The sequence below is a fragment of the Lissotriton helveticus genome, chromosome 1_2 (assembly GCF_964261635.1).
Source record: "Lissotriton helveticus chromosome 1_2, aLisHel1.1, whole genome shotgun sequence".
Classification (NCBI taxonomy): domain Eukaryota; kingdom Metazoa; phylum Chordata; class Amphibia; order Caudata; family Salamandridae; genus Lissotriton; species Lissotriton helveticus.
Genome location: NC_136058.1, coordinates 290,464,583 through 290,479,293, shown reverse-complemented (window position 1 = coordinate 290,479,293; position 14,711 = coordinate 290,464,583). Strand labels below are relative to the sequence as shown.

Here is a 14,711-nt window from a genome sequence, read left to right as displayed (position 1 = left end):
CTCTTGCTGGGGATTCAGGGAGAGCCGGGGTCCGGGCCCTGTTGTGCGAGGGGGGGAACGGCCCGGCTACGAGGCCTGTCCAACAAGACAGAATCCTAAATTTACTACCATTTTGATATTCACAGAAGGCACTTACTCATTTTAGTATTCACAAAAGGCACTTACTCATTTTGGTATTCACATAAGTTAGGAGTCCTAACTTTAGGACTCCTAAATGCCTTCTGTGAATACCAAAGTCTTAAAATCAGGATTTTTCTCAATTTAGTAGTAGTAAAGTTAGAACTCCTAACTTTAGGAGTCCTAAATGCCTTCTGTGAATACCGAAAGTCTTAAAATTAGGATTTTTCTCAGTTTAGTAGTAGTAAAGTTAGGACTCCTAACTTTAGGACTCCTAAATGCCTTCTGTGAATACCGAAAGTCTTAAAATTAGGATTTTTCTCAATTTAGTAGTAGTAAAGTTAGGACTCCGAACTTCTGTGAATACCGAAATGAGTAAGTGTCTTCTGTGAATACCAAAATGAGTAAGTGCCTTCTGTGAATACGAAAATGGTAGTAAGTTTAGGATTTTGTCTTAAGTTAGTTCTGTGAATCGGGCCCTTAATGTCCAATCAGGGGCAAGCTTCTAAGATTTTATTGCAGCAGCAAGGTGTTCTGCAGTGATGAGTCTCCAAGTCCAAATAGAAGCAACTAGGCCATGATGGTGCCCAGATAAAACGCCAATAGTATAACTTTACCAGTGTCCAAGCAAGGGCGTCCTATGCCCTAAAGCAGGTAAGACAGATGGGCCTCAATCCCCCTGCTTAAGTAGGAAATAACCGCAATAACTGGGGTAGAGTGGGTTACTCAGATCCAGGGTCCCTGGAGACTCTAGACCCAGATTGCCCAGAGCAAGGATGTAATTACATAATCATGCTATGACGCATACATCATGAAAACAGTTGTTGCAGTCAAGCAGTTCTGTGCAGGCATTAACCCTCCACTGCATAAACATAGAGGGGCGATGAAGATATGACAGGTGTTACATGCTGTCACTGATAAAGCTCTAATACTGCCATTCAAACTTGATCTTTAACACATAGAGTCTGATTTAGATGTTGGCGGACTTGTTCCCGCTATTGCTTTTTTGACTGTTTTCTCACCCGCTGACTTGGCGGTCCACCTGCTGTATTTAGATGTTTGCAGGTCTCTGGAGGGAAGACCATTGAAGTCCTGTAGCCTCCACCTGAATCTTGCTCCCACGTCGAGGGACTTATAGGCATAAGCGGCTGTCAGAGGAAGTCTCACGAAGAAAACCCCAGAGCTGAATGCGATGTGCCTTTCCGTTGAGGCAACTGTGGCAGGAAAACCTCCAAAGTCAGGTTGGCGGAAATGATGGAAAAGAAGTGAAAACATATCTTTTTTGGGTTCCAAGTTCCAAATCCGTCTTGACCCCCATTGTCCAGGTCCTTTCTGTGCTGCTGCTACTTAACCACGGTGCTCAGCAACCTCGTCATCGCTTGAAATCTAAGGTAGGCGTCTGTGTAACTTGTCTTACTATGAATCGTGTGTTAACTTCAGCTTTCCCCTAGTGTATTTTTACATTGCTCTTACATGCAATTTTATGTGTGTGTCATGCATAGGTGTTCATCTTATAATTAATCGTGGTTAAATGTACACCCCTGTAATGACACATAAAAAGTATTTTTTGGGTGACATGGGCGAGGGATTTGTGCTTGTGGTGACTGTGGGTGTACATACAATAGTGTGTGTATGTTGTTGGTGTGCAGTGCAATAAGTATAAAAATGGCATTACACATTACCTACATAAACAAATTGACAGAATCAAACCAAATATGTGTAGTAAGATAATGATGGGACGTTCTAACCTGTCTCCACAACAACATGGCCTCTCTCCGTCAGGACTCTGCCGCCAGGACGCTGCCAGCACAACGGGAACATCTAAATAGTCTTGGCACAAACCCGCCGGCTTGACGGTGACAGAGTACTGTTAGCCAGCAGAGAAGACGCTGCTGCAGGAAACTGCCAATGGCGGCAACATCTAAATACAGCGAATGGTCCGCCATCAGCTCGATGGAGCACTCGGAACCTTCACCGCTGCAGGATGACGGGTCCCGACAAGATCTAAATCAGGCCCTAAATATTATTTAAAGGGGTTTTTTTTCCCTAAAAATTAGCAATAACATAAGAGAGTAACCTACATTCAGTAACAGTTATCTTGGTGTTCCTGAAGAAACTGCTCTCCCCTGCATCCAAGGAACAGATACAATAACTGTTCTGGGTAAGAATGTTCTTACTGACTGCCGAGATCAAGGCCCAGGGTTACTAACATCTTTGTTGCGCCATTTTTATGCCATAGCCATGATGCAAAATTGTATTTGGCATTTATTAAGCCACGCAAGGGCCGCCTTGCGGTGTCTTATGTAGCTTGGTAAAGAAAATGCAACATAGTACATCCCCTGGTGCTGAATTGCTTTACTCTGCGTCTGGGAGGCATCTCATTGGTGGAGCATGGGCGTCCTTATCCACCCTTAGATTTTGGCGCATTCCCAGATGTATTACAGCTAGTAAACCTGGGAATGCAAAAAATAATATGCCTCCCCAGTGAGGCGTAACGAGGAGAAATAACTTTGGGGCATATTTGCAACAGGCAGCGATAATTATCGCTGACCTTGTATACCGCATTATTTTCTATCTCTGGAATATTTCGCCAGGCTAGCGTTGTATTAACAACGTTTAGCACCATGGCGATTAATATTCCAGCGATATCGCCCTTTTCCATGGAACATCACTGGTTTTTCAGCAATCTTCCATGTAAAACGGCGATATGCTTGATAATACGACCCTGTGGTCGTATCACATGAATCCACCTCCCATGTTAGGTATGCCTAAATCAGGAATTTATTGAATCAAAGGAGAGAGTGAGGACTAGGTAAGCTAGTCCGGATCCCCACTTTTATATGTCAAAATCAAAGAGGACTAGCTAAGTTACATAAGAGGGGGACTCAATGGAGTATGTGTGCCGACAAACCAGTAGGTTTTTTTCAGAAAGCCCTCACCCACCAACCTAGTTGGTGGCATGCTTCATCATCGGGCCCACCACAGTGACACCTAATGTGCCCCGGGTGTGCTTCAACGCCAGATTACTGCGGAGCTGGTATGCTTGCTGAGTGTGCAGTGTAGTGAGTGTGAAGGTGAAAATTAAAAAACCATACAGGTGGTCCCAGTACCCGAGGGTAAAACAATATTTTAATTTACTGGGCCCCTGTTGGTATATTAAAAGGCAGACGGACGCGTTGGAGTATGGATTATGACCTCCAGTGTCCTGTGTGGTCTACATGTTTCAGCCTGGCCTTTTTTAATTTAAAAGGTGCTAATGTCACATTCGGGCACCGCAGAAGGACGACAGGTCCAAGGAGGAACCAGACCGGCAATTTCGGTCTTTTTCTCTGCCAGGTGACCCAAGGAGGCTTTGTACAGAAAAAGACTGTTAAAGTGAGAGGGATCCCCCCTCTCACCCATTTAGCACCTTAGGGAGTGCTACACATAGCAAAAAATAAACACACTCACTATAATTTAGTCTATTTATTTAATTCACCTTTTACACATACTCACTTGGTCCTGAGGAAAGCCTGTTTTAAATTAAAAAAGGCCAGGCTGAAACATGTAGACCACACAGGACACTGGAGGTCATAATCCATACTCCAACGCGTCCGTCTGCCTTTTAATATACCAACAGGGGCCCAGTAAATTAAAATATTGTTTTACCCTCGGGTACTGGGACCACCTGTATGGTTTTTTAATTTTCACCTTCACACTCACTACACTGCACACTCAGCAAGCATACCAGCTCCGCAGTAATCTGGCGTTGAAGCACACCCGGGGCACATTAGGTGTCACTGTGGTGGGCCCGATGATGAAGCATGCCACCAACTAGGTTGGTGGGTGAGGGCTTTCTGAAAAAAACCTACTGGTTTGTCGGCACACGTACTCCATTGAGTCCCCCTCTTATGTAACTTAGCTAGTCCTCTTTGATTTCGACATAAATCAGGAATTTAACAGACATTAAATTCCTGCTTTAAGGCATACTTAGCGTGAATAAAATAATCGCTTCCCAGCGTTGTAAATATCGCGAAGCTGACTTCGCGATATTTACCCATGTTGTTTCCACAGACACGCCTACTTTGCATCTCATTAGCGATGCGAAAATAGGCGTGCTGGAAACAGCAGCCAAATCAGCAAAACACGCGATAGCGTGTCTTTGCTGGTAAGGCGATAAAATTATCGCTGCTTTTCGGGCGAAAACAGCCGCAAAAGCGCGATAATTTTATATCGCCGCCTTGATAATATGCCCCTTTATTTCTCCTTAATACTTCCTCTTTTTATGTGAGATGCAGTCTACAACAGGCTTAGAAAGAGGAAATTGCCTTACAAGATTGTTTTTCTTGCACAAAATAAATCTGCCCGTAACTTAGGCACCGTTGTGCTGTGGCACAAGGGTGCCTAAGTTGGCGCTAGGCTGCCACAAGTGCCCCAGCGCTAGGAAGGAGCTGAAGTGCGCCATACCTTTTCAGATCTCTCTCTCTCTCACACAACACAGACACAGAGTTTTAAGTGGGCCGGGTCTCACCGGGTCTGAGCACCGGCAGTTTTTTTAAGGGCGCCTCTAAACGGGTCTTTATCGGGCTCTGTTTTATGCCCTGGCACAGGAGGTCTGTTGTTTTCCGGACTGCAGGGACAGAAGGCACATTGTGTGCCCGTGTTCTCACTGCTCACTTCTCACTAGTGGAGAAGTTGCGGCATGACGTAACGCCACGTGAGCATTATAGCGGAAGGGAAATCCTTGCTTCTTACATCTCCCATGTGTCTGCTTTTTAAAACACAAGACTCCGAACGTTGTTGTGAGTGAGGGGGCCTATTCAATAGCACACACTGCAAATAGCCACTTCTCTTTTTGAAATTCAGGAGCAGCAACACAGTCGTGATGTCACCAGGGCTTTAAGTGGAAGCTTTTTCAATAATATATACAAATCCTAGTTGCTGCTTATTTATCGTACGCAGCTAACAACCATTGACAAAGCCAATAGTCCTGACTTGTTGTAGGTATGATGTTAGTTGTTGTATCATACATATCTGGATGTAATGACATAAACATCAAAAATAAAATACAAGACGGGCGGCACACTATGCTAAGCACAGATTTTTAGCTTATGTGTTTTAAGCCACGCCCTTAATGACATTGGCCTCGCTCCTCCCCCTCTCCCCCCACCCGTTTTTTCATCCCACTTAAAGCCCATGCACACATCACTATACATGGTATGTGAACCCCTCCTCTTTAAGTAATAAATGGCTGATTCTGCCCTAGCCTAGTTGGCATCTCAATTGCAGCATGGTTTCTGTAGCATTCCACCTATGTTAAGTAAAGTACTGGGGAACTACTACAAGGGGCCTTATTTATGAAAAGTGACGCATCGCTGCGTGAAAACAGCGATGCGTCACTTTTCACTGCGCTCTCCCTGCGACATGATTGATGCTTCATATTTATAATATGTCGCATCATTTCGCAAGGAGTTACAGATACGTCAGTATTTCTGACGTATCTGTAAGCGCAAAAGTCACGCATTGCTGGGGTGTGTCACAAAAGTGACGCAACTCCAGCAATGCGTCCTTTCACATCGGGAAAGCCCCATGTGAAAGGGCTTGCGTCAGTCTTACACCTGCTGTGAGGCAGGCGCAAGATTTTGACGCACCAGCTTCCTAAAAGCGTCCTCATAGATTTCACTGCGTCACTATTACGAGGCTTTTTGCGTGTGAACGCCCCCTTTGCATACATTATACCTGACACAGGTAAAATGTAGCGCAGGGGTTTACAAAGTGACGCATCTGCTTAGATGCGTCACTTTGTAAATAGTGCGCAACACAACGCATGTTTTACGCCGCCAATGCGTCACAAAAAGTGACGCATCGGAAGCGCAAAACTCACGCACGGCCTCATAAATGAGGCCCAAGATACTCCAAAGTGGAAGCCTATGGCGAGCTGGCAGGAAGGAAATCGAGTCACGTGGGCACAAGAGGGGTGGGGACTCCGCAGAGTGACTGCTGAGTCATGGTGTCAGTCCAGACTCGTGCCCTTTCACTCCAGAAGCCGCTCTTTGTGTGGGGAAGGCATCGTGTGCTGTACCCCCGCCCCCTCCCTGAATGCACTGGCCGGAAGCATCGCCAGCTGGCAGCTGGGCATTCCCTGTAACCCACAGATCACAGGTTCAAATCCTGTCAAACTGAGCTCTGGAAGGAGACTCATGGGAGCAACTTTTTTTTTTTTTTTCAGCTTTATTTAGCGCGAACTTGGCCCAGGGCCTCTGGAGCGCTTTATACACACACCAGATTACATTACACAAGGGCAGATTGTATCTGGCATGGGAGATTAAGTGATGTGCCCAGAATCACCGGATGGTCAGCAGAGCAGGTCGGGTCTCGAACCTTGGGGCATATTATCAACAACTAGCGATATTTATCGCTAAATAAGCTTAGCGTTGTTTTTTTATCGCCGCGCATCGCCGGATTTTATCGCAGAGATAACGTGCTATTAGCAACGTTTATCTCCAATGCGATAAAATATCCGGCGATAGCGGCGAAATGCGTGAATATCGCTGGGAATCCAGAGATATTCACGCATTAACGCCAATAGGGTCTTAACCTGAATATCCAACTCCCATTGGGTATACAGGTTAAGAAGTGGTCTGAGCAGGCGTTAGTTTTCAGCGATATTCGCGCTTAGCGCACATTTTTTAATTGCTACGCCTGCGTTGATAAGAGGCGATAGCGATGTTAGCGACTGCTTTCAGTCGCTAACAGGTTGGGTAGGCCCACTTTGCATGTCATTAGCGATAAATATCGCTGACATGCAAAGCGGGCCCCAAACCGCTCACTATCACCTAAAAGCTGTCGCTAACTGATGTTAGCAACAGCTTGCTAATAGGATGATGAAATTATCGCCGCTTTGAGGACGAAAACGGCCGCAAAATCGGCGATAATCGAGGGGGCGTGGCCAAGATGGCGACGGAGTGAGACGCACCTTGCTGTCCCTCCGGCGCCGACCTCTGAATAGCTTCGAATAGCACCCCCGGAGCCGTTCCTTGCCGGCGGGTCCGCTTACCGAGAGGAGCCGGAGCACGGGGGCAGGTTCCTGGCGGCCGCGGACGCACCTCAGAGCCATCTGGAGGGCGAGACCCGCTGCGGAGAAGGAGCGGGGGAAGGCCTGGCTGACCCCGGACTTGCGTTGCCGAGCCCGCCGGACCGGAAGTGCAGATTGGCGGCAGACGTCCGGGACGGAGGCCGGTTCCGCTGGCCAGCGCGGAGCCCTGAGGAGACGGCGACTCTGCTGGGGGGCGGTCTCTCCCCCCCCGTCCCACCCCTGGAGTGCGGTGCAGTGCGGGGCCCCCGCGGTGCTGGAGCGTGCTGCGGCGGACCGCAACTCGGCGGAGCGGAGGGATCTACGAGCAGGCGGAGGTGAGCGGCCTGGAGGGGGTCAGGAGGAGCACACACCCCCGGCCTGGTGCGCGGTGGGGGCCCCTGCGACGCGCGGCGGAGGAGCGGAACTTTGATCTGGCTGGGCTGTCCACGTGGGAAGTGCCGGTGGGGGCAGCCGTCCTTGAGGGGCATTAGGCAGACTGCGGCCGTGGGGGCCTTAACACAGGAGCACCAAGAACAGGCAGGACCTGCTATCGAGGGGGTACCGCCACGACCTCCCTGCTGCTGCGAAGTGAGGGTCGGGAGCGGAAGCCGCCATTGCAGCCTGGGCCCGCACATTTGACCGGGGGCTTCGCGCGTGGCGCCAACTCTAGTGAGGCCCGGAGGAGGCACAGCTTCAGGAGGATCCCCTTTACGGGCTGGGCCCCTATGCGCACGTGGCGCCCACAACAGTGAGGGCCGGAGGAGGCATAGCTTCAGGTGGATCCCCTTCACGTGCTGGGCCCTACGCCCCGACGAGCAAGGACTTGGGAGGCGACACGGTGGGGCTCGGGTGTGACGGCTGAGAGACCCGCACGGCGGCTGGCACGGCCCCGGAACACTTGGCGGGCTTCGCCTGGCGTTGTGGTCCTCATTCGCCTCGGGGAGGCTGCGCACGTCCGCCACCGGGGGAGCGTCACAGAGCCTGGGGGTCCCAGGATGGCGGGCAACCAGCGGAAGGGGAAGAATGGCAAGGACGGCCTGACCAGGGGATCTCAGCATCCGCCGTCCCCAGGAGCGAGCTCTTCGTCCGCGTCAAAGGACGACGAGGCGCCGGCTACCAAAGCCTTCATGACAGAGCTTTTCGCATCCATAAAGGCGGACATCTCCGACCTGCGAGATCAACTCGCATCAGACCTTAGGGAGGTGAGACGGGATCTGGATGGTGTCGGCGAGAGGGTGGCCACCCTAGAGGACCATGAACTTAATGTGGCCAATGACGTGCACCAGTTGCAACAGGATGTGCTCCGCCTCACTGAACAAAATCTGGATTTGCAGGCGCATGCGGAGGACCTGGAGAACCGCTCCAGGCGGAACAACATCCGCATCAGGTCGGTGCCATGGGACGGGGAGTCTGGCGACCTGAGGGGCTATGTCCTAGCGCTGTTTCAGCAGGTTTTGGGCGACGACGAAGTTGGCGACATCAAGATGGACAGGGCCCATAGGGTTGGGCTTCCCAGGCGTGGTGGGGGCCCTCCACCAGACATACTGGTCTGCGTCCACGACTTCCAGCTGAAGGAGCGCATTTTGAAGAAGGCACGGGAGGCTCCATCACTCCAGTTTCGTGGTCATCACCCTCAGCTGTACCAGGACTTGGCTGCTACCACTCTGCAGAAGCGCCGTGAGTTCCGGCCTGTGACTGCATTCTTGAGGGAGCGCAACATCGCCTATTCCTGGGGCCACCCATTCCGCATCATATTCAGATGGCAAAACAGGCTTGAACAGATCAGGTCCCTCCAGGTTGCAAAGGATCTCTTGGGCATCGACGAGCCGGGGGCTTCGCGGGGCGCTGAGAGCCCTTCTACGAGGGGACGGCGGAGGTCCCCCTCATGGCACAGGGTGGGGGGGGAGGCGGGGAAAAGGGTGCCTGACAGGGCTACCAGCCTACAAGAAAGGGTTGCCGCGGTGGCTTCGGTTGCCTCTGCCACGCTATCGGCCCCCCAGCTTGGTTCCGGGGCGGCGTGATTGAAGGAGGGAGACTTGTCGGACGCCGGAGGGACACGACCAAGCAGGTACCGTGGGTCCATTTGTACTTTGTGGGAAGACACCCCGGTATGTGGTCTTGGGGAGGCACCGGCTGGTGTCTCTCCCCCGGCTCCTGGAGGACCTGTTTGGAACTTCTAAACTATTCCGGGAGGTTTGGTCCTTCTTTCTTGTGTGGTTTGGTTTGTGTATTACTGTGTTGGGGGGTTTTCGGGGAGGGGAGGGCCTTGGGGGGCTGGTTTTGGGAGTTGCGGGGGAAGGGTGTGCCGGTGGTGGTGACGCGGATGAGTTGTGGGGGGTGATGTATGAATGTGTGAAGGAAGGGGTGGTATCCCTGTGGTGGGGGTGGCGTGTGACGGTCTTGCAGTTGCTTCGAATTGGGGCTTGCGGGGCTGGGGGGGGTGTCTGGGGATCCATCTCTGAGTTGCTTGTGGCCGGGGGTCCTTCCGACGAGGGAGGGGGGTCTGACGAGGTGTCCGTAGCTAGTTCCTGTTTCATGCTTTATTATGCCTGTTAGCATAGGGACTTGGAACGTTAAGGGGCTGAACTCTCCACAAAAGCGGCAGAAGGTGTGGAAATACATAACTGACCACCAATTGGATGTTGTGGGGCTCCAGGAGACTCACCTAGCGCACAAGGATGAGCTGCGCCTTAAGCATAGGGCTTATCCCCTAATATACAGATCCTCTGCATCCACGAAGCATCGAGGGGTAGCTATCCTCTTCCGCGCTGCGCTGCACTTTCAACCTATAGAGATACGCACCGATAAGGATGGCCGTTGGCTGATGGTGAAGGGGCTTGTGCAAGGGAGGTTGTGTACTTTTGTTGTGGCGTATCTCCCCAATGCCGGTCAAAATAAGTTCCTGCAGGGCTTGCTGCAAAGGGTGGGTGATTTTGTTGACGGGCACTTGTTTCTCATGGGCGACTTTAATCTGGTATGGGATGGGGCGATGGACTGCTCCGGCGCTCACAGGGCGGATACGGGTGTGTTCTCTACTGTGTCACAGCAGGTGGTGGGGGAGATGGGGCTGGTGGATGGGTGGCGTTTCTTCCATCCCACCTCACGGGACTACACATTCTTTTCTCATGTACACCACTCATACTCACGACTGGACTATATATTTCTCAGCCAGGCTCTTAGAGGAGATGTCCTTGACTCTACCATTCTGCCTCTTTCAGTTTCTGACCACAGCTTGCTGGTGCTTACTTTGCGTTGGTCTTCGACCGGCGACGGGCAGCGAAAATGGTACTTCCCGGCTTCGGTGGTCCGGGACGATACCTCTAATAGGGCATTGCGGAAAGCTATAAGGGAGGTCTTTGAACTCAACCCGGCGTCGGATACCTCAGTCCCCAATACCTGGGACGCCTTTAAGGCGTCCATCAGAGGCACGTGCTTGGGCCTCAATGCGCAGCTCAACCGGTCGCGGCGCAAGGAAAGGGAAGACCTGGAGGCTGAGCTGACCTCCCTCGAGCAGGCACATAAACTCAACCCCTCAAGGGTGACCCTTCGACCACTGACGGCGATACGGGGGAAATTGAGAGCACATTATAATAACAGGGCTGAATTCACCCTGTTGAGGTTGGGTCGCCAGTCCTACGCTTGTGGGAACAAGGTGGGAAGACACCTGGCCCGCCAACTGCACGATAAGAGAGAACGTGAATATATCGGCGGGATCCGCGATGCGGCGGGAGAGTTGCAACACAGGGATGAAACGAAAGCGGCCATTTTCGGCCGCTTTTATTCGGACCTCTACGCAGGGGACGGGTTGGATGCGGTAGCCCAAAGGGAGTATTTGGAACGACTGCCCCTTCCACAGGTATCAAAGGAGTGGAATGAGCTGTTAGGAGCCCCTATCACCAGGGAGGAAGTACTCGATGCCATCAGGAACTTGAAACTTCACAAGGCTCCTGGGCCGGACGGCTATACCGCCACTTTTTATAAATCATACGCTTCCGACCTTTGTGATTTTTTGGTGACCCTCTTTAACGACATGGCCATGTCCGGCTCTTCTGCTGGTTCTTTGGCAGAAGCGGTAATCACAGTTCTGCCTAAACCAGGGAAGGATCCCGCCCAGTGCGCCTCCTTCCGCCCGATAGCGCTTCTTAATATAGATGCCAAACTTTACTCGGCGATCCTGGCGCGTAGATTACAGGACCTAATGCCAGCGATCATACACCCGGACCAATCCGGGTTCATCAAAGGGCGCCAGACCCACGACAATACGCGCAGGGTGGTGCATCTCATTGAAAAGGCAGACAGATTTCGTATTCCCGCGGTCCTTGTGGGGCTAGACGCCGAGAAGGCTTTTGACAGAGTGGACTGGGGTTTCTTGTTCAATACGATGCTGGCCTTCGGCTTCTCGGCGACATTCATTAAAATGGTGAGGGCTAATTTCTGCTGCCCCCGGTCACGGGTCGCGGTGAATGGCCATTTATCGGCGTTCTTTCCGCACTCACGCGGCACTAGACAGGGGTGCCCTCTGTCCCCCCTCCTGTTCGCGTTGAGCATCGAGCCTTTGGCGGTGGCGGTGCGTGAACATGAGGGGATCCGGGGTTTGCCATTCACATTGGAGCAGCATAAGATCTCGCTCTTCGCGGACGATATTTTGTTCTCTATAGCAGACCCGGAGCACTCACTGCCGTGTGTTAGGGAGGTCCTCTTGGAATACGAGGAGGTGGCCGGCTTCAAGGTCAACTACAGCAAGTCGTATATCCTGAACCTTACTCTCTCGCAGACCGAGGTGGCTCGTGTGCGGTCATTGACGCCGCTGGCTTGGGCCACCGGATCGATCGTCTACTTGGGGGTCCATTTGACTCCGACAGTGGGCGGACTGTTCTCGGCTAACTTCCCACCCCTGCTGGCGAAATCCCGGGTGGACTTGGATAGGTGGAAACCTAAATTTTTGTCCTGGCTTGGCAGGATACATGCCGTAAAGATGGTTCTCCTCCCCAAATACCTTTATCTGTTCCAAGCACTGCCTGTCCCCTTGGACGGCGATTTTTTCCGGCGGCTCAAGACTCAGATACTGCGTTTCGTGTGGCAGGGGGGTCAGGCGCGCTTCTCCTTTACGGTCTTGCGTCGGCCGAGGTCCGAGGGTGGGGTTGGCCTTCCTGACTTGCAGCTTTATTACAAAGCGGCTCAGCTCAGAGTGTTGGTGGAATGGTCGCAGCAAACATCCGAGAAGCATTGGCTGCATATGGAACGGAGCGTGGCAGGCAGGTCGATCTGGGACCTGGCCTGGAAACCAAAAAAGGACCGCCCCCTTAACGCGTATATTAGTACTCCTACGAGTACGACATTGAAGGTTTGGGACACCCTCGCCGCGGACGACCGCTGGACCACATTCCCCTCGCCCTTCACGCCCTTGCACTTCAACCCGGCATTTCCACCGGCGTTGCGGGAGGGGCCGTTTGACGTGTGGCGGGAGGGGGGTTGCAGGGCTTTGACCCATCTGTTTCATGGCCAGGACACACTCACGTTTGCTAATTGTATGAGGGACTATGGAGTCCCCCGGTCCGAGCAATTTCGGCATGTTCAGCTGCTTCACTGGGCCACGTCACCTGGGGTGTTGGAGGCGGCTACGAGACCGCCGACGCCTTTTGAGGCCTTCATACTACGGACGTCTGCCATGAAGGGGGCCATCTCCTTCCTGTATCAGCTTCTGCTCAAATCGACAATAGCGCCTCGTCCTCGCTATATGGGGCAATGGGAGGAGATGTTGGGGAGGGAGGTGTCGGATGTGGAGTGGTCGGCGCTTTGGCGGGACTTGACGTCCTTTAACCATTCGCTGCATCTCAGGGAGGCTCATCTCAAGACGGTCATGCAATGGTATATGTGCCCGACCAGGCTACACCGCATTTATCCGGCCACCTCTGACAAGTGCTGGAGGGGCTGCGGGTTCCTGGGGGACTTCCGCCACATCTGGTGGGATTGCCCGGTGATCCGACCGTATTGGGAGGAGATTCTCTCGCACATCAGGGACATCCTTACTTATCCCATTGAGGACTCCATGGCCTATGTCCTGTTGGGACTGCGGGAGCCTGGACTTGAATAACAGACCAGGGCGGATAAAAAGATCTTGTGGCTCTGCCTCGGGGCAGCTAAGCTCACATTGGCTGCTGCCTGGAAAAAGAAAGAAGCACCGGCGATCTCTTTGTGGCATGCGCGACTCTGGAGGCTGCTCAGCTTGGAAAGAGTGGCGGACATCTTCCTTGGCCAATTTAAGAACTTCCAACACCAATGGGGTCCATTGGTTACTTTCCTCTCTAAGGGGTTACCCTCGGCTGTATGCCCTGCGTCTTTGCGGTCACTACACCTCTTTCAAGTATAGTATGGTTGCGGTATGAATGTTGGTATGATTGGCGTCACCACCTGGGGGGGGGAAAGGGAGGGGGGGAGTTTAACGTGTTGTTTTCCGGGCTGTGGTGGTGTTACTATTCGGGTGCATAGCCTGACTACCTAGATATGCAAGTTCGAGGGCCGGCCAGTTATTCTGCTGTCTATCTGCATTGCACTGGTCCAATTGTCAGGCTTTCCGGGACTTTCTACTCTACCACATTGGCGCTATGGTTCTTCGCTCTCGGAATGGATCTGCTTATGTTGTCTTGGGACACTATTGCTATGTGATTTTTGATTTGGCCCCGTGTGGGGTACTATGCTGCGCCTCCGCAGCCCCATGTTTGTTCTTCTCTGTAATTCAAAATAAAAATTTTACAAAAAAAAATCGGCGATAATTTCATTTCGCCTGCCTTGGTAATATGCCCCCTTGTTCCCCAGTTTCAAAGTCGGCAGTCCTCAACTTGTCCCTCGGAAAACTAAATGGAGCTTCACGTTTTTATTCATCTATATTATACGTTCTACGAAGTGGTCCCTTCTCCCCAGCTCAGTGCTTTCCCTATTTCCTCCTTTCTTTTCTCTACCCTCCTTACTTCACTTCTCCCTTTCTTTCCTCCCTTATTATTTCAGTCTCTTCTTTCTTCCTTGCCTTCCACATTTCCTTCTTTGCTTCCCTCCTTCTTCACTTTCTCCTTCTAGCCCCGTCTCTTCCTCTCTCATCCGCTTCCTCCTTCTCTTCAACCTTCCTTTGTTCTTCCACTCCACTCCCTTTCTCTTATCCCTCCTCACTCACTTCGTTCATCTTTCTTTTTCATTCATTTTCTCACTTCTCCTCCTTTCCTTCCACCTTTTCTTCATCTTTTCATCTTCCCTTTTCTTGCTTCATCCCGTCCACCCTTACTTTTCTCTTGGTTTTGTTCTTTCTTCCTCCCTTACATCCTTTATAACCTTCCTTAATTCCTTCCTCCTTCTTCTCTTGTTTCGTTAACTTTCCCTTTGCTTAATTCTCGCTTCCTCCTTACCGCAACTACCTCAACCTCACCACACTCTCCCTTACTGCCTCCCCTCTCCCCTTACTATTTTCCTTCTCTCACGCTCGTTTCACAATTTCGAGCGTTTTCTCACGTGCCGTTCACTTAGGTCTACCTCGCATTCCTCCTTTCTT

At 51.5% G+C, this 14,711-nt stretch overlaps 1 long non-coding RNA gene across 1 annotated transcript in view; it reads left to right on the top strand.

Annotated features, from left to right (window-relative positions):
- The first annotated feature begins 1,202 nt into the window (after positions 1 to 1,202).
- LOC144807858 (uncharacterized) overlaps positions 1,203 to 14,711 on the top strand; it is a 154,197-nt gene continuing 140,688 nt past the window's right edge. Inside the window, exon 1 of the long non-coding RNA XR_013606478.1 lies at positions 1,203 to 1,508. This is a non-coding gene — a long non-coding RNA (uncharacterized LOC144807858). The remainder of the gene's footprint in view (positions 1,509 to 14,711) is intronic.